Here is a 24,149-nt window from a genome sequence, read left to right as displayed (position 1 = left end):
GTGTATATGGTGTGTGTGTGTGTGTATGTATATGGTGTGTGTGTGTGTGTATGTATGGTGTGTGTATATATTGGGATGTGTGTGTGTGTGTATGGGGTGTGTGTGTGTATGGTGTGTGTGTGTGTGTATGGGGGTGTGTATAGTGTGAGTGTGTGTGTATGTGTATATGGTGTGTGTGTGTGTGTAAATGGTGTGTATATGGTGTGTGTGTAAATGGTGTGTATATGGTGTGTGTGTAAATGGTGTGTATATGGTGTGTGTGTGTGTATATATATGGTGTGTGTGTGTGTGTGTGTGTGTATATATATATGGTGTGTGTGTGTGTATATGGGGGTGTGTGTGTGTGTGTGTATATGGGAAGTGTGTGTGTATATGGGGTGTGTGTGTATATGGGGTGTGTGTGTGTGTGGGGGTGTGTGTGTATGTATGGGGTGTGAGTGTGTGTATGGGGGGTGTATTGTGTGTGTGTATATGGGGTGTGTGTATATGTGTGTATATGGTGTGTGTATATGGGGGGTGTGTGTATACATGGTGTGTGTGTATACATGGTGTGTGTGTATACATGGTGTGTGTGTATATCGTGTGTGTGTGTGTATATATGGTGTGTGTGTGTGTATATATGGTGTGTGTGTATATGGTGTATACACTGGCTGTACATGAACCTGTCCTCATGCACACCAAGTAAGGGCAACAAACAAAGCAACACCAGCTACTTAAAGACACTGCAGAAAAAGTTTCACTAAAAAAAAATCTCATCGCAGAAAATGAAAAAAAGTTCTGCCCCTGGGCTCTCCAGCGCTTTGTGCTTTGGGTGATTGTTCTGCTGTAAGAACCATGACCTCTGACGGAGACCCAACTTTCTGACACAGGGCCCTACATTGCACCACAGAATTCTTTGGTAGTCTTCAGACTCATAATGCCATGCACACAGTCAAGACATCCAGTGCCTGAAGCAGCAAAGCAACCCCAAAACATCAGTGAACCTCCACCATGTTTGACTGTAGGGACTGTATTCTTTTCTTTAAAAGCCTTATTACTTTTTCTGAAAACAGTAGAATGATGGACTTTATCACAAAGCTGCAATCTTGTTTCGTCTGTCCACAGCACATTCTCCCAAAAGGATTTTGGCTTCCTTGGGTAAGTTTTGTCAAACTCCAATCTGGCTTTCTTATGTTTCTGTGTCAGCAGTGGGGTCCTTCTGGTTCTCCTACCATAGCGTCACTTTTCATTTAGATGGCGACGTATAGTGTGAGCTGACGCATATGTACCCTGTTCAGGACTGTCATTCTCCAGTGCACCATAGATATAGGCAGAAGCGGAGGTATGTTAAAGGGACAGTCTAGTTCAAAACAAACTTTCAATTTACTTCTATCCCCAATTTTGCTTTGTTCTCTTGATATTCTTAGTTGAAAGCTAAATCTAGGAAGTTCATATGCTAATGTTTAAGCCCTTGAAAGCCGCCTCTTAGCTCAGGGCATTTTTACATTTTTGCACCACTAGAGGGTGTTAGTTCATCTGTTTCATATAGATAACACTGTGCTCACGCACAAAGAGTTACTAGGCGCCAGCACTGATTGGCTAAAATGCAAGTCTGTCAAAAGAACTGAAATGAGGGGCAGTTTGCAGAGGCTTAGATTCACAATAATCACAAAGGTAAAAAGTGTATTTCTTTTACAAGATATGACGAGTATGCAGAGGCTTAGATTCACAATAATCACAGAGGTAAAAAGTGTATTTCTTTTACAAGATATGACGAGTCCACGGATTTCATCCTTACTTATGGGATATCGCCTCCTGGTCAGCAGGAGGAGGCAAAGAGCTCCACAACAGAGCTACATAAATAGCTCATCCCTTCCCTCTCCCTCCAGTCATTCTCTTTGCCTGTGTTAGTGATAGGAAGAGGCAAAGTGAGGTGTTAGTTATAGATTCTTCAATCAAGTGTTTATTATTTTTAAAGTAGTGCCACAGTGTGCTACTTTGTCCTGGGGTATAGCCTAAACCAAATCACTCTCTTCAATGCTAAAAGAGAAGCGGAACTTGTGGAACATTTTTTGCACGGCGCCTCCCATAGATGTATGCTGCCCTGCTTGTAAAAGTCTGAGGGAGTCAAATCTCAGTTCCACAGGCCAATGTGAAAAGAAGGAAAGAACTTCACAAGCCGGGTGAGATGCCTTGCTGCCGGGCAGACAAAGTCTAAGGTAAGAGGACTTAGCACTTTATTTGTGGACTATCCCTGAGAATGGGGGTAAGTTTTAAACGGCAGTTCTGTGCCTCAGAAATGGCTTATTGATACTTTGCAGCCGGTGGAGAGGCTTATCCTTTTTCACTTCTTATGTGTGATATAGGATTCCTGTAAGAGTATGTGAAAAGGCATATGTCAGGTTACTTATCCCTGTGTCATCCGCTGGCTATTACTGAAAGGCTGCTAGACAGGGTGCTCTTATCTAATCTGTGCTCTAGCTTAATCTTCCAATGTTGGTTATTTAAGAAGATAACTATGGGAACTGCCTGGGAGTTTTATTATGATTTAGCGACAGCTGCATTTTTAAAACTGTCCCTGCTTACTTCGGCTTACACGGGGAATTATGTCCTCAGCTGACAGGGAAATTTCCCACTCATGCAGTGTTTTCTGAGACGGCACCCGGACTAAAAGGGGAATTGGTGCCTTTTTTCTCTTTATTATTTATTATATGCTCGCAGGGCCAATAACCGGGTGATTGCTCGTTTATTACTGACTGGGGCTACCGGAGGCTCCATATTGTTTTTTGCAAGATTTGCCTCACATAGATTGAGCCCGATATGCCCACGGTGGGCGGAGCTTCGTTACGCGCCATTGTGTGCGCGCAATTTACTTCAGATGGGCTTCCTTATTACGAATGCTTCTGTCCCTTGCACTAATTATTGGCATACACCCACGATGGGTGGAGCCTGACGGGTCGCATGGTGCCTCCTCGGCTGTGTGGCGTCACAAGTTGCACAAGTTCCAAGTACAGTTAAAATCTATTGGAGGTGCAGCGAAAATTATATGTTTTATTGTTTACATTAATCATTACGTACATCTTATAACATTGCATACATCGTGTCCCTTATATGTAAGAAACGGATGGGGTTGTTCCCCATGTGTTATGAGAACTACCTTCAGTATTAGTTCCTATAAGCTGCATGTTGACTCTATGTCAGCTTTTATACCACAGATAAATTCCCTATACTAAAAGGGGAAATATATATTTTAAGGTCTTGCCTCTAACTCTTCAATAAGTTAAGCATGCTGTGGCAAGTTTCTTTACATAATGAACACTGCTAAGGGAATTAACCAGTTCCATTGCCATATTTTTTCTGAAGAGTCACTTCGTTATGCAATATTACATGAGACTGTAAACAGAGTTTTTATTTTTCTACTGTTTATTGGTGTATCCCCATTCTTTGTGACTTAGAATGGCACACACACGCACATCTATACTTTTCCCTTTAAAATTAAAGAGATACAAGAGAATTTGAGGTAATACAGCTACGCCTTTACTGATTACATAAAGGGTGCATATGTAAACCATGGAGCCAAATTGATCTAGGCAGGCGTTCTCTAAGGAAGCGTACGACTGCCTCTATTGCGGTCAGTTGTACTTTCCAAGACCCCATGAATAAAAAAAAAAAAAGAGGGTCTTCTCACAAGGTTATATGTTCATCAAGGAGATAGAATTAAGGCTCTTAGGCTGTCTAATTCTTTTGTTACGGATGCCGCCTTTCAGATCGACAAATTGGCGGTTAAGAATGCAGGATTTTCCATTCTAGCGTGCAGAGACTTATGGTGAAAATCTTGGTCTGCGGATGTGTCCTCTAAATCCAAACTTTGGCTATGCCTTTCAAAGGAAAGACCCTATTCGGGCCTGACTTGAAAGAAATTGTTTCTGATATTACGGGAGGTAATGGTCATCTCCTCCCTCAAGACAAAGCATCTAAGCAAAGGGGAGGACAGAGTAATTTCGTTCCTTTCGTACTTTCTAAGGAGTTCTCTCTTCATCTTACGCTAAACAGGAAGGGAATTATTCACAAGCCAAGCCCACCTGGAGACCCAACCAGGCTTGAAACAAGGGTAAACAACCCAAGAAGCCCGCTGCTGCTCTCAAGACAGCATGAAGGGGCGGCCCCCGATCCGGTACCGGATCTGTTAAGGGACAGAATTCTCTCTTTGTCCAGGCTTGGATAAGAGACGATCAGGATCCCTGGACACTAGAAATAGTGTCTCAAGGGTATCAGTTGGAGTTCAAAAATTCCTTCCCAAGGGGAAGGTTTTCTTCTTTCACGATTATCTGTAGTACAGATAAAGAGAGAGGCGTTCTTACATTGTGTAAAAGACCTCTCCACTTTGGGAGTAAATTGTCCCGTTCCAATACAGGAACAGGGGCAGGGGTTTTACTCAAGTCTTTTTGTGGTTCTGACAAAAGAAGGAACGTTCCGACCCATTTTAGATCTCAAGAGTCTAAACAAGTTTCTCAGAGTTCCATCCTTCAAGATGGAGACTATTCGGACAATTCTTCCATTGATCCAGGAGGGTCAATATATGACTACTGTGGACTTAAAGGATGCATATCCTCATTTTCCTATCCACAGAGATCATCATCAGTTCCTGAGGGTAGTCTTTCTGAACAAACATTTTCAGTTCATGGCCTTCCTTTTGGGCTGGCCATGACACCCAGGATCTTCATGAAGGTTCTAGGGTCTCTGCTGGCGGTTCTCAGGCCGCGGGGCATTGCAGTGGCGCCTTATCTGGACGATATTTTGATGCAGGCGTCATCTTATCAGCTGACAAAGGCTCATGCCGACATTGTTCTTCCATTCTAAGGACTCACGGGTGGAAGGTGAATCTAGAAAAGAGTTCACTAATTCCACAGACAAGGGTTCCTTTTCTGGGAACTCTAATAGACTCTATATCCATGAAAATCTTCTTGACGGAAGTCAGAGAGTTAAAGATTGAATACATGCCGATCCCTTCAGTCCAATCCTTTACCGTCAGTGGCTCAGTGCATGGAGGTAATGGACATCATTCAGTTTGCTCATTTTCATCTCAGTCCTCTACAACTGAGTATGCTCAGACATTGGAATGGAGATTATGCAAATTGGTCTCCTCAGCTAGATCTGGATCGAGAGACAAGAGACTCTCTTCTTTGGTGGTTGTCACAGGATCATCTGTCCCAAGGGATGTGCTTCCGCAGACACTCATGGGTGATAGTGACAAAGGCTGGTGTGCAGTCTGGAATTCCCCAGGGGGTGTGGACTCGGTCTAAGTCTCTACTTCCAGTCAATATTCTGGAATTGAGAGCAATATTCAATGCGCTTCAGGCTTGGCCTCAGTTGGCTTCGACCAGATTCATCCGTTTTCAGTCTGACAACATCACGACTGTGGCTTATATCAATCATCAGGGAGGAAGAAGGAGTTCATTAGCGATGGCAGAAGTATCCAAGATAATTTGGTGGGCAGAGACTCACTCTTGTTATCTGTCAACAATCTACATCCCAGGAGTGGACAACTGGGAAGCGGATTTTTTGAGCAGACAGACGTCTCATCCGGGAAAATGGGAACTCCATCCGAAGGTTTTTGCCAACCTGATTATCAGACGGGGCAGACCGGTGTTGGATCTTATGGCATCTCGTCAGAATGCCTAGCTCCTGAGATACGGATCCAGGTCCAGGGATCCTCAGGCCGAACTGATAGATGCCTTGGCAGTGCCTTGGTCGTTCAACCTAACTTATGTGTTTCCACCGTTTACTCTCCTTCCCTGGGTGACTGCTCGAGTCAGACAGGAGAGGGCTTCAGTGATTCTCATCGCTCCTGCGTGGCCTCGCAGGACTTGGTATGTTGATCTGGTGGACATGTCATCTCTGCCGCTGTGGAAACTTCCATTGAGGCAGGACTTTCTCATTCAGGGACCCTTCCATCACCCGAATCTAGTTTCTCTGCAGCTAACTGCTTAGAGATTGAATGCTTGATTTTTATCTAAGCGAGGGTTCTCTGATACCTTGATTCAGGCACGTAAGCCTGTTACTAGAAGGATTTACCATAAGATATGGCGTAAATATCTCTATTGGTGCGAATTCAAGGGCTACTTATGGAGTAGGGTTAGGATTCCCAGGATTTTATCTTTTCTCAATGAAGGATTGGAGAAAGGGTTGTCAGCAAGTTCCTTAAAGGGACAGATTTCTGCTTTGTCTATTCTGTCAAACGTCTGTCAGATGTTTCAGACATTCAATCTTTTTGTCAGGCTCTGACTAGAATCAGGCCTGTGTTTAGACCTATTGCTCCTCCTTGGAGTTTGAATTTAGTTCTTAAGGTCCTTCAAGGGGTTCCGTTTGAACCTATGCATTCCATAGATATTAAATTGCTATCTTGGAAAGTTTTATTTTTAGTTGCTATTTCTTCTCGCAGAGTTTCTGAGCTTTCGGCATTACAATGTGATTCTCCTTACCTTATTTTTCATTCCGATAAGGTAGTGTTACGTACCAAACCTGGTTTTCTTCCTCAGGTTGTTCCAACAAGCATGTTAATCAGGAAACTTTTGTTCCTTCATTGTGTCCTAATCCTTCTTCTACGAAGGAGTGTCTGTTACATAACTTGGACGGGGTCGGTGCCCTGAAGTTTTACTTGCAGGCAGATAAGGAATTTCATCAATCCATGTGCATATGAGACTGTTGGACAGCAGCCTCCTGATAGAATTATGGTTCATTCTTCTAGGGCTGTGGCTTCCTCATGGGCATTTAAGAATAATGCTTCTGCTGAACAGATTTACTTGGTCGTATCTTCACACTTTTTCCAAAATTTACAAAATTGATACTTTTGCTTCATCTGAGGATGTTTTTGGGAGAAAGTTTTTTTCAAGCAGTGGTGCCTTCTGTTTAGGTTTCTGTCTTGTCCCTCGCTTTCATCCGTGTCCTATAGCTTTGGTATTGTATCCCATAAGTAAGGATGAAATCCGTGGACTCGTCATATCTTGTAAAAGAAAAGGAAATTTATGCTTACCTGATAAATTTATTTCTTTTACGATATGACGAGTCCACGGCCCACCCTGTCATTTTATAAGACAGGTCTTTATTTTTATTCAACTTCAGTCACCTCTGCTCCTTGGCTTTTCCTTTCTCTTCCTAACTTCGGTCGAATAACTGGAGGGGGAGGGAAGGGAGGAGCTATTTATGCAGCTCTACTGTGGAGCTTTTTGCCTCCTCCTGCTGACCAGGAGGCGATATCCCATAAGTAAGGATGAAATCTGTGGACTCGTCATATCGTAAAAGAAATAAATTTATCAGGTAAGCATAAATTTCCTTTTATATAACTGTGTTGGTTGTGCAAAACTAGGGAATGGGTAATAAAGCGATTATCTATCTTTTAAAACAATAAATATTCTGGTGTAGATTGTCCCTTTAAGGGGGATGGCATTTGGACACTTACACTTTATCTTTCACTCCAGTCCTGGACTATTGTTACTTGTACTTCACAATGAACTCTGGGACTCTTTGAGACCTTATTCCACATATTGGCTCATACTACTTTAAATTACGAGCCAATGAAATTTGACCGGGTAATCCTTGTACAAAAGAAAACAGGAAGCAGCACTAGGAGGACAGCAGAAAAAAGCTAAAAAAATGTTTTTAGTTTTTTTCTGGTGTCCTCCATGTGCTGCTTCCCGTTTTCTTTTGTAAATGCACGGCCGGCACAGCCGCATCTACCGTGCACCTCTTGGGCTGTGTGTTGCACTTCCGATGGCGTCCAGCTCATACCTACTCTCAGAGTCTGCAGCGGCTGCCTTCTGTGTGTTATGGGTACTCCTTGTACTTTAACCTTGCATATGTACCTTGTGCCTGAAGGTCAGCTTGAATTCGTCTAGAAGTTGATTGAGGTTCTTTATCCACCATTCGAACAATCCTTCATTGCAATCTTTGATCAATTTTGCTCTTTCGTCCACATACATGGAGATTAGCTACAGTGCCAAGGGCAGTAAACTTCTTGACAATGTTGCGCACAATGGACACAGGAATGTTAAAGGGACATGAAAACCAAAATGTTTATTTCAAGATTCAGATAGATAATACAATTTTAAATAACTGTCCAATTTACTTCTATTATTTAATTTGCTTCTATCTCTTGTTATCCTTTGCTGAAAGATTTACCTAGGTTAGCTCAGGAGCAGCAAAGAACCTAGGTTCTCTCTGCTGATTTGGTGGCTGCATATATATATATTGAATGTCATTGGCTCACCCATGTGTTCAGTTAGAAACCAGTAGTGCCTTGCTGCTCCTTTAACAAATGATACAGAGAGAATGAAACAAATTGTATTATAGAAATAAGTTAGTTGTTTAAAATTGTATTCTCTATCTGAATTATGAAAGACATTTTTGGGGTTTCATTTCCCTTTAAGATCTCTGGAGATGGACTTGTAACCTTGAGATTGTCCATGCTTTTCCACAATTTTTGTTCTCAAATCCTCAGACAATTCTTTGCTGCACTTTCTCTTCTCCATGCTCAGTATGGCACGTAGAGACATGCAACAGAAAGGTTGAGTACATTTTTCACCATTTTAACTGGTTGCCGGTGTGATTTCTATATTGTCAGCAACTGTTAACCGATACAGGTAAGTTTAATTATAAATTACAGGAGCATCACAAAATTGGAATGCAATTATTTCTTACAATTTTAAAAAGGTGGCAATGATTTTGTCCAGTCCATTTTTGGAGCTTTGCGTGGAATATGTCAGATTTGGCTTTTTTTTTCTCCACTTTTTTGTATCATACCAATACAATCAAAATAAATAAACATGAGAATGCCAAAACATTTGTAATTGCAACAATTTTCTGGGCGAAACAGTGCATTATCTTACAGAAATGCAGGGGTGCCAATATTTTTGACCATATATATAGTTAATAAAAATTTACATGACAGGAAAAATGCATAATACTTGTGGTGTACAATATATATCGATATTTGCTATCATAAAGAAAGTGTCAGGTAACAATAAACAAACACTAAAACCTACTGGTCTAATTGACAAGACATTTATCTTCACAGTAACATCAAGATATTCCAATATTTCCACTGTGTGAGATTTTGTTGGGGGTATAGGTAAGAGAGATGAAAAGAAAAGTAAGTCAGGGAAGAGGGAGGGTATGGACGAGAGCAGAGGAAGGGAGAAGAGTATGGTCGGGCCCTCCTACCCCGAATCTTGTCCAAGGACTCTTCATTTTGTTCTTGAAAATGTATTCTATTTTTTGTTTCTATATTGGATTTAACCATTTGGTCACAAGGAGAGAGCAGTTTGTAAGTCTTTTTTGCTAGTTTCCAATATAAATTTAAGTTCATAAAAGAAATCTAATTTGTTAGTTCTATAATAACCATATTCCTCTAATGTTAGTGTAATGTCCATATATTCTATCCAACTGTCTAAAGTAGGTGTAGTTTGTGATTTCCAGAGTTTGGCTATCAGGGATCTAGCAGCATTGAGTGCAAGGTGTGTGAGTTTAATCCTGAGTCTACAGGAGTATGGGGGCATCAAACTCAGAATGGCTAAGGTGGGATCAAAGTTGATTTTTGTGTTTCGGCCTAACAATGGTCCAATAAAAGCTTCAACCATTGGCCAGAAGGGCTTCAGTTTTGAGCAGTCCTACCACATATGCAGTAGGGTTCCCTTTGAGCCACAACCTCTCCAACACATATCAGATGAGGAGGTACCATCGGGTCAGAATTTTGAAGTTTATCTCCAGAAACCTGGTGGAGGAAGAGGACTTCCTAGTATTATTAATTATGTGAGTCCCTGAGTTTCCTACCTAGGTCTCCATTGCATCTTTCAACACAGTCAGGGTGCTTTGGGTTTTCAGCATGCAGCAGTAATTTGTGTGTGTTCTTTATTTTATATTGAAGCTGCAAGAGTAGTGCTGGGGGTATGAAATAATTAAACAGAATAGGGCAAGTTAACTATTCAATTGTAATTTATTTGTAGGGAGAGATGTATATTTAAGCCATTAATGGGACATTAAACACCTGATAAAAATTGCTGAAACCTACTTTTTCTTATTAAAAAAAAATAAAGTAATCACTGCTGCCTATTTTATCTGTTCCTCTTAGCCCAAACTTTTGAAGGAGATTGTTTTAAAATACAGTGTTGAGGCAGTGCTTGATTTCCTATGTAAGCTGCCATATTGTAACGTGCGTTACAGGGCTCAGTAGTCACATGGTCATGATGCAGTCATGTGATACACACACAATATTATCTATGCATACACAGTACTTAGAGGAAGGAATCACATCTCTCCCTGCAGTGTGTGAGCTGCAGTGTCTGAAAAGTTATTTCTCAGTGAGGGTATAAATATATTAAATTTCCCAGTTAATGTATATAAAACATGTTATGCAGAAATTTAAATAAAATACTTATAACTACTGTGTTTATGTTTTTAACTCCCCCCACACACACAGGTTTTTTTCTCTCCTCAAAGTCAGTCCTTAGTGAATTACATTCAGGAGGAGAGGTCATGAAAAGAAGAAGTCTTTTGAACAAATGATATGCAGCGTGCCGTCCGTGGGAGCTTCCTCCTCCCTCTCCCCCTCCCTCCCAGAGCAGTCAGTAGTTACTATAATAACACAGAAACCGGCTCTGCTTAGTGCTTACTGAGCATAAAACTTTATGGACAGAGTTTGAGTAGAGAAAAAAACCTGTGTGTGTGTGGGGAGTTAAAAACATAAACACAGTAGTTATAAGTATTTTATTTAAATTTCTGCATAACATGTTTTATATAGATTAACTGGGAAATGAAATATATTTATACCCTCACTGAGAAATAACTTTTTAGACACTGCAGCTCACACGCTGCAGGGAGAGATGTGATTCCTTCCTCTAAGTACTGTGTATGCATAGATAATATTGTGTGTGTATCACATGACTGCATCATGGCCATGTGACTACTGAGCCCTGTAACACACGCTACAATATGGCAGCTTACATAGGAAATAAAGCACTGCCTCAACATTGTATTTTAAAACAATCTCCTTCAAAAGTTTGGGCTAAGAGGAACAGATAAAATAGGCAGCAGTGATTACTTTATTTTTTTTAATAAGAAAAAGTAGGTTTTTGGGATTATTAGAAGTCAGGTGTTAAGGGTCCTTTTAAAGATTGTCATAAAGAGTTGTCTTCAAAACATGTTTATCTGAGGATCTATAGCAACAGTGTCAAGCATATGGTGCAGCACCACAGTGTGACTCAAGATTTTTCAGTCTTGTTTCCTGCTTCTCCAAACACAATAATGTATTATAGTACCCATTTATGAAGGCTTTATACATTATTTATGGGATTTACCTTGTTGGATGTCTGGACCCAAGCTTGCGGGAGGCACAATGTTTACAGAAGTCGGGAACAGACCGAGGTTGTCACCAGATAAACAGAACCAATCGCTCGTCAGTGCTCAGGGGGAATCCAGGTGAATTCAATAGCCAGGTCAAAGTTCTATACCAGAGTATGTATCAGGAACCAAACATCACACCAGAAGGAGTAGGCAAAAATAGTCAAACGTTATGCTACAGAATTCAGAAACCAGAAAATAAGTCTTCAGTTTAGGGTACAGGCAAGAATAAAGCTAGGAGCATAAACCAGGATGTAAGCGGGTGTCAACACCAGGAAAGCAGATCAGAGACAAACACCATGACTTTGACTGGCGTTAGTAAGGACCTTTTAACCCCTCCAACATAGGTCTTGGCTCCAAAACAACTTTTGGGCCCAGGGGTGGGTAAATTTAAAAAAAAATATATTTTTGTCCAAGGGACTAAAGTGGTAGCCCAATCTACTTGTCCCTTATGACAATTTACTTGTCCTAACACGCAATAAATACATATATATATGTTTTGCATATTTCTTTTTAAAGACACAATGAGTCCACGGATCATCATCCTTACTTGTGGGATATTCACCTCCTAGTCGTCAGGAGGAGGCAAAGAGCATCACAGCAGAGCTGTTAAATACCTCCTCCCTTCCCTCCCACCCCAGTCATTCTCTTTGCCTACGTTAGTGATATGAAGAGGTAAAGTGAGGTGTTAGATTAGATTCTTCAATCAAGAGTTTATTATTTTTAAAGTAGTGCAAGATTGTGCTGCTTTGTTCTAGGGTGTAGCCGTAATCCATATTAGTCTCTTCAGTAGAGCTTTTTGGTGGCTTTAAAGCAATGGGAACTTGTGGGACATAATTCTCACTGCGCCTCCCATACTCTTATGCTGCCCTTATCCTGATGGCCTAAGCAATCTTAACTCATGCTTCATCTTTTTCCACAGGGCTAAGGGAGGGAGAGGACCTCTTAAACCTGCTGGACTGTCTTGCTGTCGGACATCATTAAGGTAAGTGCTAACTTTTATTATTCTGGGAGACACATGGACTCAGAGGAAAGTGGGCACTTTGTTTATGTAGTTAAACATATAGGACTCGGTCATAGGGCTCTTTATGTTTTGGGACATCTTGCTCTCTGTGTTTAAAGAGCTTTGAGACAGCATATGTACAGGCACTGGGGCTGGGAGCTAAGCTGGTAAATTTTATTTGTTTTTTGCCTAACGGTTTCATTTTCTTTAGTGAAGCCGGTCGGGTTGTTTGTTTAGTGACGCCCACGATGGGCGGGGCTATCATTTTTCGCACACTTCCTAAAGTCAGCTCTGGTGTGAGGTGAACGGTGTCGCACTATAACCACATGGTTTATTAAAAGGAGCAAGCGGTTTTTAGTGATAATGAAGCCCTTATCATCAGGATTGTTATAATCGTTGCAGTGACACAGGATCATTCTGAAAGTAACAGTGACCAAGGTTGGCAGGTAGGCACCTCAGCAGAGGCTGAGGTGTTTTGGTGTCTGAACCTTATTCATAATTTAGGGGGTACGTTTGTTTTTCTGGTTGCAGAAAAATAGTTGTCTTTTTAAATTTTAAAGACACAGTAACGATTCAGTGATAAAAATTTTTTTTTTTTTTTTGCTGTAATAATAATTTAAAGTATTTGGATTATCTCCTATCTTTGGTGGAACACTTTCTGCATATAGTAAGGTTTTCATTTTCTGTTCTTAAAGGAACAGTAGCGATTTAATATATTAAAAAAAAAAGATTTTTTTTTCTAATTTCATTTTTAGTTTATTGTTTTCAGTATGGACTTAGGAGCCGTGCAGAACGTTACTTAGTCCATGTGTTTGGATGCTAATGTGGAACCACCTATCCCTTTTTGTCCCTCATGTATTGAGAGGGCCCTATGTTATAAAGAAAAGATTTTGCATGAACAAAGTTTTTCAAAAGCAGATGCTTCTCAGGAGTCTAATGACGAGATTCAGACTATGCCGCAGCTTTCTCCCCTATCGTCCCAATCCTTAACGCCCGCACAAGCAGTGCCCTGTACTTCTGCTCTAGCGCCTGCTAGAGTTACTTTAAAGGACATAGCTGCGCTTATGTCTTCCACAATTTCTGATTCGTTGTCTGCTTTTCCTATGCTTCAAGGCAAGCATAAGAGGAAAGACAACTATGCGGTCAGTGAGTTTTCTAATGCCATGGTGGCAATCTCGGATGTACCTTCCCAGGGAACTGAGATGGAAGGTATTGAGGTTCCATCGGAAGGCGAGATTTCAGACTCAGAAAGTTTGGTGCCTTTGACTGATTCAGAGGTTTAAACTAGAACACATCCGCCTGTTGCTCAGGGAGGTATTGGTTACTTTAGACAATTCCACAGTAGTAGTCATGCCTGTGAAATCAAGTAAATTAGACAGATATTTCGAAGTTCCTTCTTACTCAGATGTTTTTCCAGTGTCGAAGCGAGCTTCGGAGATTGTTTCTAAGGAATGGGAGAGACCAGGTATTCCCTTCTCTCCTTCTCCTATGTTCAAGAAAATGTTTCCTATAGCTGACTCTGTCAGGAAGACTTGGCAATCAGTTCCTAAGGTGGAAGGGGCTATTTCCACCTTAGCCAAGCGAACTACTATTCCTATTGAGGATAGTTGTGCTTTTAAAGACCCCATGGACAAGAAGTTGGAGGGTCTACTTAAAAAGATTTATGTTCACCAAGGTCTACTACTGAAGCCGGCTGCGTGCATTGCTACTGTCACTAGTGCAGCAGCTTATTGGTTTGATGCTCTGTCCGAGTCTCTCAAGACTGAGACTTCTTTAGAGGAGATCCAAGATAGGATTAAAGCTCTGAAATTAGCCAATTAGCAGCTAAGAGTTCAGGGTTTTCTATTCTAACCCGCAGAGCCTTATGGTTGAAGCCTTGGTCTGTGGATGTGTCATCCAAGTCTAAGCTTCTGGCAATCCCTTACAAGGGGAAGACCTGGCCTGAAGGAAATTATCTCTATCACTGGAGGTAAGGGTCATTTCCTTCCTCAGGATAAGAGAAGTAAACAAAGAGGTCGACAAAGTAATTTTCGTTTCTTTCGAAATTTCAAGGGAAATTATTTCTCTTCCTCCTCTAAACCAGAACAATCTAAGCCTACTTGGAGTCCCAACCATTCTTGGAACAAGAAAAATAGTTGTCTTTTTAAATTTTAAAGACACAGTAACGATTCAGTGATAAAATTTTTTTTTTTTTTTTGCTGTAATAATAATTTAAAGTATTTGGATTATCTCCTATCTTTGGTGGAACACTTTCTGCATATAGTAAGGTTTTCATTTTCTGTTCTTAAAGGAACAGTAGCGATTTAATATATTAAAAAAAAAAGATTTTTTTTTCTAATTTCATTTTTAGTTTATTGTTTTCAGTATGGACTTAGGAGCCGTGCAGAACGTTACTTAGTCCATGTGTTTGGATGCTAATGTGGAACCACCTATCCCTTTTTGTCCCTCATGTATTGAGAGGGCCCTATGTTATAAAGAAAAGATTTTGCATGAACAAAGTTTTTCAAAAGCAGATGCTTCTCAGGAGTCTAATGACGAGATTCAGACTATGCCGCAGCTTTCTCCCCTATCGTCCCAATCCTTAACGCCCGCACAAGCAGTGCCCTGTACTTCTGCTCTAGCGCCTGCTAGAGTTACTTTAAAGGACATAGCTGCGCTTATGTCTTCCACAATTTCTGATTCGTTGTCTGCTTTTCCTATGCTTCAAGGCAAGCATAAGAGGAAAGACAACTATGCGGTCAGTGAGTTTTCTAATGCCATGGTGGCAATCTCGGATGTACCTTCCCAGGGAACTGAGATGGAAGGTATTGAGGTTCCATCGGAAGGCGAGATTTCAGACTCAGAAAGTTTGGTGCCTTTGACTGATTCAGAGGTTTAAACTAGAACACATCCGCCTGTTGCTCAGGGAGGTCTTGGTTACTTTAGACAATTCCACAGTAGTAGTCATGCCTGTGAAATCAAGTAAATTAGACAGATATTTCGAAGTTCCTTCTTACTCAGATGTTTTTCCAGTGTCGAAGCGAGCTTCGGAGATTGTTTCTAAGGAATGGGAGAGACCAGGTATTCCCTTCTCTCCTTCTCCTATGTTCAAGAAAATGTTTCCTATAGCTGACTCTGTCAGGAAGACTTGGCAATCAGTTCCTAAGGTGGAAGGGGCTATTTCCACCTTAGCCAAGCGAACTACTATTCCTATTGAGGATAGTTGTGCTTTTAAAGACCCCATGGACAAGAAGTTGGAGGGTCTACTTAAAAAGATTTATGTTCACCAAGGTCTACTACTGAAGCCGGCTGCGTGCATTGCTACTGTCACTAGTGCAGCAGCTTATTGGTTTGATGCTCTGTCCGAGTCTCTCAAGACTGAGACTTCTTTAGAGGAGATCCAAGATAGGATTAAAGCTCTGAAATTAGCCAATTAGCAGCTAAGAGTTCAGGGTTTTCTATTCTAACCCGCAGAGCCTTATGGTTGAAGCCTTGGTCTGTGGATGTGTCATCCAAGTCTAAGCTTCTGGCAATCCCTTACAAGGGGAAGACCTGGCCTGAAGGAAATTATCTCTATCACTGGAGGTAAGGGTCATTTCCTTCCTCAGGATAAGAGAAGTAAACAAAGAGGTCGACAAAGTAATTTTCGTTTCTTTCGAAATTTCAAGGGAAATTATTTCTCTTCCTCCTCTAAACCAGAACAATCTAAGCCTACTTGGAGTCCCAACCATTCTTGGAACAAGGGTAAACAATCCAAGAAGCCTGCTGCTGAATCCAAAACAGCATGAAGGGCATGCCCCCGATCCGGGACCGGATCTGGTAGGGGACAGACTTTCCTTCTTCGTTCAGGCTTGGGTTCGGGTCGTTCAGGATCCCTGGGCAGTAGAAATAGTGTCTCAGGGATACAAGCTGGAGTTAAAAAAATTTCCTTCCAGAGGAAGGTTTCTTCTTTCAAGATTATCTACAAACCAGATAAAAGAAAAGGCGTTCTTACATTGTGTAAGAGGTGTGAATGAGCTATACAGCATGGGGATAATTAGAAATAGGAATAGAATGACATACCATGTATGAATATATATTAAACCTTCCCAAGAGTACTAAATATTGCTGAATCCTATCTTGTAGATAAAGAGTCACATACTATGTATCAATAAATGGATGTTATCAACCCCTAATTATATGAATCAATAGATTCTACCAACCCCTAATAGGAGTTTAAAAATTAAAAATGCTTCGATTCTGCAAAGTGATTAGAAGCTGATTAAATAATGTACGTACTTTATATGATTAGATAAAGAATTTGCATACTATGTATGAATATAATTTTAGCAAGGTGTGAAAAAAACAGGGCTCCGTTATATCATTAGATAAAGAATTTGCATACTATGTATGAATAACAATTGCATACTATGTATGAATAACAATTATTGCACTATCCCTAATAGAAAAATATTTAAGAAATATATACCTTGGTGCATTCAATTAAAACGACATGAATAAACTAAAAATGGATGCAACTTGCTTTTATTTATATGACATATTGTCTAAAAACATATATAAAAATGAAAAATTGGATACTAAGGTGACCGGTCACTGTAGATATTAAAATACTAAAAAGTTTTTTAAAAGTTCTTTTGAAACTGTGCGTCTGATTCTGATGAACCTTATATGTATATTCCACCACTTGGGAAACAAACTTTTAGTACCTTTCCGATTCCCAATAAAAATTAATTAGGTTTGCAGGGAATAAGCTTTCATTCGTACTTGTTATAACCGTTACAAGAAATATTTCCTTTTTAGCCCAATTCTTTGAGTACCGTAATTGAACGTTAAAGTTCTTTAAATGTTGTGGATAGTCTTAATAGCAACCGTGTTAGTCTAACCACACTGCCGGGCTGATACACTCTTGAGTGCTTACCTGTTCTTTGATGCAAACTTACTTCTGGTAGCACTAGTGTCTCTACAGCTTGCGGCTAGTTGGTGACATCACACGCTACGTCCGGGGATTTGAATGAAGTAGATCCATCCGATATCCTTGCTCTTTAACTCTGCGCAGAGTATTTGGCTTGTGGAAATAGTCCCACTTTGAATCCTCTGTAATCCTTCGTTCCCGTTTGTTTTGCAAACTTGGAATTTCTTTTGTTCTATCTTCTATTATACCATCAATGCGTTTCACCACTCTTGGTGGCTTTATCAAGATGGTTTGATTGTGATGAATTGCTCCCTTATAAATGTATTGTAAGATTTTCATTGGTTAGGGATAAAAAGTCTCATTTTCGTTTTTTCTTTATTTAAGGTGGAATTGGTACATATCTCTTTAAGGTGGAATTTTCATTATTTCACATTCTCCTCATGATACATGTTTACACATTTGATATATATCTTTTAGTGAATAAAACATTATTGTACATCTCTCTCATGCCATAGATTAAACCATTCTTTTCCAATTGCCTCTTTTATTACTAAAAAATATACACCTGTATAAAAAACATTAAATATAAAATATCTCTGATATATATAGGTTATTATTACTTCTAAAAGGATTTAGTCATATAGCATTAATTCATAGCATATATATATATATATATATATATATATATATATATATATATATATATGCTATATTTATGAATACCCATGCAATTAATGCTATATGACTAAATCCTTTTAGAAGTAATAATAACCTATATATATCAGAGATATTTTATATTTAATGTTTTTTATACAGGTGTATATTTTTAGTAATAAAAGAGGCAATTGGAAAAGAATGGTTTAATCTATGCTATGAGAGAGATGTACAATAATGTTTTATTCACTAAAAGATATATATCAAATGTGTAAACATGTATCATGAGGAGAATGTGAAATAATGAAAATTTCACCTTAAAGAGATATGTACCAATTCCATCTTAAATAAAGAAAGAAAAAACAAAAATTAGACTTTTTATTCCTAACCTATGAAAATGAAAAGATATATATCAAATGTGTAAACATGTATCATGAGGAGAATGTGAAATATTGAAAATTCCACCTTAAAGAGATATGTACCAATTCCACCTTAAATAAAGAAAAAACGAAAATGAGACTTTTTATCCCTAACCAATGAAAATCTTCCGTTTATAAGGGAGCAATTCATCACAATCAAACCATCTTGATAAAGCCACCAAGAGTGGCGAAACGCGTTGATGGTATAATAGTTAGAACAAAAGAAATTCCAAGTTTGCAAAACAAACGGGAATGAAGGATTACAGAGGTTTCAAAGTGGGACTATTTCCACAAGCCAAATACTCTGCGCACAGTTAAAGAGCAAGGATATCGGACGGATCTACTTCATTCAAATCCCCGGACGTAGCGTGTGATGTCACAAACTAGCCGCAAGCTGTAGAGACACTAGTGCTACCAGAAGTAAGTTTGCATCAAAGAACAGGTAAGCACTCAAGAGTGTATCAGCCCGGCAGTGTGGTTAGACTAACACGGTTGCTATTAAGACTATCCACGACATTTAAATAACTTTAACGTTCAATTACGGTACTCAAAGAATTGGGCTGGGGGGCGGAGCCCGGAGAGCATGAGAATGGTCGCATATCCTTGTTGCTCCGGTCCTGACTATATTTTATACAACTTTACCTATCGTTTAGCTTGGATTTGAACTTTAAGAAACCCTTTGAGTGTACCCTGGACTTTTATCTAGCTGTTGGCGAAAGCCAAACTTAATTGCTGGTGCTATTCCTCTGAATTAGGACCGGAGCTTTACTTTCACTCTGCATAAGAGGCGGCCATCTTTACAACCTCGTGGCTGCAGAATCTTGTAAATTCACTCGGGCTCTTAAACTACGTTGAGGACTATTACCACCATTTATACCCCCCCCGGCGGGTACCCTTTGTGGGCCTGTCGTTACGGAGCAGCACTACCTCATCGGTTGCTGTACTAATACACAGAATACTAACTTTCTCCATTTTCAGCGGGGATTCCTTTACTAATTACACCGGATGGAGCTTGGGGGAGCTGCTCTGCTTGAGCAGATAACTACAATACTGAATGGACACTTTGCGAAGCTTGAGAGCGCAGTGGATGCAACCTGGAGCAATGGCACAGACCAGCAGAGCAGCATGGTCAGTGTGAATGTGGGGGCGCCTAGCCTGAAGCCTATCACTGAAAGTAACCCCCCGGAGCAGTGGCAGACTGACACACCTTTAATAGATGGACCCCTCCGGGAGAATGTGTCTAAACCGGTTGACAGCGCAAACCTGATCGGGATCACCCTAAACACATCAGCTCAATGTGCAGCTGACTCGGGTTCAGCAGGCGCGCTGTTACTGAGCCGCTCCATCCAGAAGAAGCAAGAGGTCCCGCACAATATCCCTCTGTCCGGCATCCAGATCTTTAAGCAGACATCACAGGGAGTGTTGCAAACGATTACTGCGGTACACGATTTACTTATGGTATTACCAGAAGATAACATGCTTGGGGCCTTCAGTGCCCGACTGCTTGGTGTGAGGAGCGGCACTCGGACATACAGGCAAGTCTGTTCATGCTGCTATTGTGGCCCCATATGCCCCAAGCCCCGCAGTGCTATGCTTAGGACTGGTGTAGGTTAGCTCACTACATAAGCATGGACTAAGGAGGCGAACAGTAAACCTCACTATCTTTTTTTTGAAAACTCTAAATCCAGCGGACTTTCTATTATATGTTTGGGAATTCTGCTTCCTATGGACCTCTGGCTAATAATAACCACTGGAAAGCACAAGATATAAGACTATATCTGTTTATAGCTAGGCATACATATAATTGTATACACTTATCCAGACATGCATTGTTTTCTTCTTTATTGGATAACGAGTTAAAGTAATAGCCTATAGGGTTTTTTTTTTCTTTTTTATATATATATGCAATTCCCTATTTCCTGTTGTTTTCCTTTTTATTTGTGTCAGACATTTGTTTATAACCAGAGATGAGCACTTAACTCCCATTTACCCACGTGATACCCATGCATAGTTCTACCCACTCAGAAGCTGTAATATTACCTTACTAATACTTGTTTTCTTTATGATACCAGTTAATTTTAGCAGGGTAGTGTATTTATTTCTTGCTATTATGGTGCAGTGAGGTCTTGCTGTCTGCGGCCGAGATGGCATGATCCTAGCGCCATCTAAAAATTAGAAGGTATATTGCTCTTAGCTTTAATTGTGTGAGTGCTGGTTCACTTACAATCCTTATGGAAAAGTTCCAAGCTGCTCCAATACTATAATTACTAGTTATGGGTATCTATTCTCTCACTGCTCCATCTAAGCTCACTAAATACAATGTGCATCTTTGACGCAAACTACTAATCACCATATTGAGTTATGCAATTACTTCATAGGTGTTTCCATGAGCCTCACTGTGGGAATTTAGCTTGATCTAGACTTCTAGCTAATAATCATCTGAAAGCACAAGAAGGAAAGCAATGTTCCTTTATATCTAGATATACATATACATACATTATTATTTGTACCTCTCCAGATTTACATTGTTTTTGTTTTCTGTTTTTTTTTTTCTTTTCCTTTTACTGGAGTAAGGCTTAAAGTAATGACCTTCTGGTCCCATTTCTATATGCTAGCCTTGGTGCCTTGGTGTTTTTCTTCCCATTCATCCTAGTTATTTGTTTGATATAAGAGATAAGCACTTAACTCCCATTTACTCTCATGATAACTCTGTATAGTTTTATCCATTCAGAAGTAGTAATTTCGCTTTAGTATTGATGTACTTTGATGTTTCCAGCTAATTTTGATTGGGCAACTACTCTTTGAGAAGGTATATTTTTATTATTGAGACGTCTGGTCCATTAACGATCTTCATTCAGAACTTATATGCTGCTCCAACAATATAATCACTAATTAAAGTTAATCCACCATTGCTCCATTTAAGCTAATAGATACACCCCCGAGCCCAACCTAAATATGTGATAGTAAGCCTCAAGAGGGGCACCTATTTACTGGATCCCCCAAGTAAACCAATACCTTCAGAATGAGAGTCCTTTATCCCCCATCCGTTATAAGTATAGAGTAAAATAAAACTAAAATAAGAGGTTCAGGCAATGAGACCCATAAGTGGTCTCTTACAGTTATGGTAACCTTCTATAAGTGTCAGTTATCACATTTGGTATAGGGTCCAAAAGCGGCCTCTTCAGACAGATAAGAAGGTTTAAAATTTGTATTGGCGTACTGTTGAATTGTCTTTTCTTTCTTCTTCTTACAGCAACTGTAAATATTATTAGCTCCATGACATGGAAATGGCAGACATTGTTCCTTTTTTTTTTGTTTTTACATATGCAATTCTAATATGTAACTCTCATGATAAATTCTGTTACTCTGGAATGTACCTATATAACGCTGTAATACTATGTTTGTTCGCCACAACTTTACCTCAATAAAAAATATAATTAAAAAAAAAAAAAAAAGAATTGGGCTAAAAAGGAAATATTTCTAGTAACGGTTAGAACAAGTACGAATGAAAGCTTGTTCCCTGCAAACCTAATTAATTTTTATTGGGAATCGGAAAGGTACTAAAAGTTTGTTTCCCAAGTGGGGGAATATACATATAAGGTTCATCAGAATCAGACGCACAGTTTCAAAAGAACTTTTAAAAAACTTTTTAGTATTTTAATATCTACAGTGACCGGTCACCTTAGTATCCAATTTTTCATTTTTATATATATTTTTAGACTATATGTCATATAAATAAAAGCAAGTTGCATCCAATTTTAGTTTATTCATGTCGTTTTAATTGAATGCACCAAGGTATATATTTCTTAAATATTTTTCTATTAGGGATAGTGCAATAATTGTTATTCATACATAGTATGCAATTGTTATTCATACATAGTATGCAAATTCTTTATCTAATGATATAACGGAGCCCTGTTTTTTTCACACCTTGCTAAAATTATATTCATACATAGTATGCAAATTCTTTATCTAATGATATAAAGTACGTACATTATTTAATCAGCTTCTAATCACTTCGCAGAATCTAAGCATTTTTGATTTTTAAACTCCTATTAGGGGTTGGTAGAATCTATTGATTCATATAATTAGGGGTTGATAACATCCATTTATTCATACATAGTATGTGACTCTTTATCTACAAGATAGGATTCAGCAATATTTAGTACTCTTGGGAAGGTTTAATATATATTCATACATGGTATGTCATTCTATTCCTATTTCTAATTATCCCCGTGCTGTATAGCGCATTCACACGTTTTTCTATCATTGAATCTTTATCTACACTGTATTTTGGGAACAGAGTAGTGTTTATGCAGGGGTAAGACTTGCGCACCAATATCGTTTCACTTTTTTTACATTGTGTAAGAGACCTCTCCTCCTTGGGAGTGATTGTTCCCGTTCCTGTACAGGAACAGGGGCAGGGTTTTTATTCAAATCTGTTTGTGGTTCCCAAAAAGGAGGGAACCTTCAGACCTATCTTAGACCTCAAGAGTCTAAACAAGTTTCTCAGAGTTCTGTCATTCAAGATGGAAACTATTCGTACAATTCTTCCATTGATCCAGGAGGGTCAATTTATGACGATAGTGGATTTAAAGGATGCATATCTACATGTTCCTATCCTCAGAGATTATCACAGGTTCCTGAGGTTTGCCTTTCTGGACAAACACTTTCAGTTCGTGGCTCTACCTTTCGGCCTGGCCACGGCACCCAGAATTTTCACAAAGGTTCTGAGGTCTCTGCTGGCGATTCTAAGACCGCGAGGCATTGCGGTGGCACCTTATCTGGACGATATTCAAATCCAGGTGCCATCTTGTCAATAAGCAAGATCTCATACCGACATTGTGCTATCCTTCCTAAGAACTCACGGGTGAAAGGTAAAAGAGTTCCTTAATCCTGAAGACAAGGGTGACCTTCTTAGGAACTCTAATCGATTCTATATCCATGATAATTTTTCTGACAGAGGTCAGGAAATCAAAGATTCTGGATACCTGTCGAGCCCTTCAGTCCACTCCTCGGCTCAGTGCATGGAGGTAATCGGACTGATGGTGGCGGCAATGGACATTATCCCGTTTGCTCGGTTCCACCTCAGGCCTCTGCAGTTAGACATGCTCAGACAGTGGAATGGAGATTATGCAGACTTGTCTCCTCGAATAACCTTGGAACAGGAGACGAGGGACTCTCTTCAATGGTTGTTGCCTCCGGATCATCTATCACAGGGAACCTGCTTTCGCAGACCGTCCTGGGTGATTGTGACAACAGACGCCAGCCTTCTAGGGTGGGGAGCTGTGTGGGGTTCCCTAAAGGCTCAGGGAGTATGGACTCAGACAGAGTCTGTTCTTCCTATAAACATCCTAAGAGCAATCTTCAATGCTCTTCTGGCCTGGCCTCAGTTGGCTTTGGCACAGTTCATCAGATTCCAGTCGGACAACATAATGACAGTGGCTTACATCAATCATCAGGGAGGAACAAAGAGTTCCTTAGCGATGACCGAGGTAGCCAAGATAATCCGGTGGGTGGAGGCACATTCTTGCCATCTGTCAGCGATCCACATCCCAGGGGTGGACAACTGGGAGGCGGACTTTCTGAGCAGACAGACTTTACATCTGGGAGAGTGGGAACTCCATCCAGAAGTGTTCTCCAACCTGATTCTCAAATGGGGTCGGCCGGAGTTAGATCTCATGGCATCTCATCAGAATGACAAGCTCCCGAGATACGGCTCGAGGTCCAGGGATCCCCAGGCGGAACTGATAGAAGCTCTGGCAGTTCCTTGGTCCTTCAGCCTAGCATACCTGTCTCCCCCGTTTGC

Source organism: Bombina bombina, chromosome 6, assembly GCF_027579735.1.
Source record: "Bombina bombina isolate aBomBom1 chromosome 6, aBomBom1.pri, whole genome shotgun sequence".
NCBI lineage: Eukaryota > Metazoa > Chordata > Amphibia > Anura > Bombinatoridae > Bombina > Bombina bombina.
The sequence above is the reverse complement of the archived record's forward strand: the minus strand, read 5'-3'. Positions refer to the sequence as shown.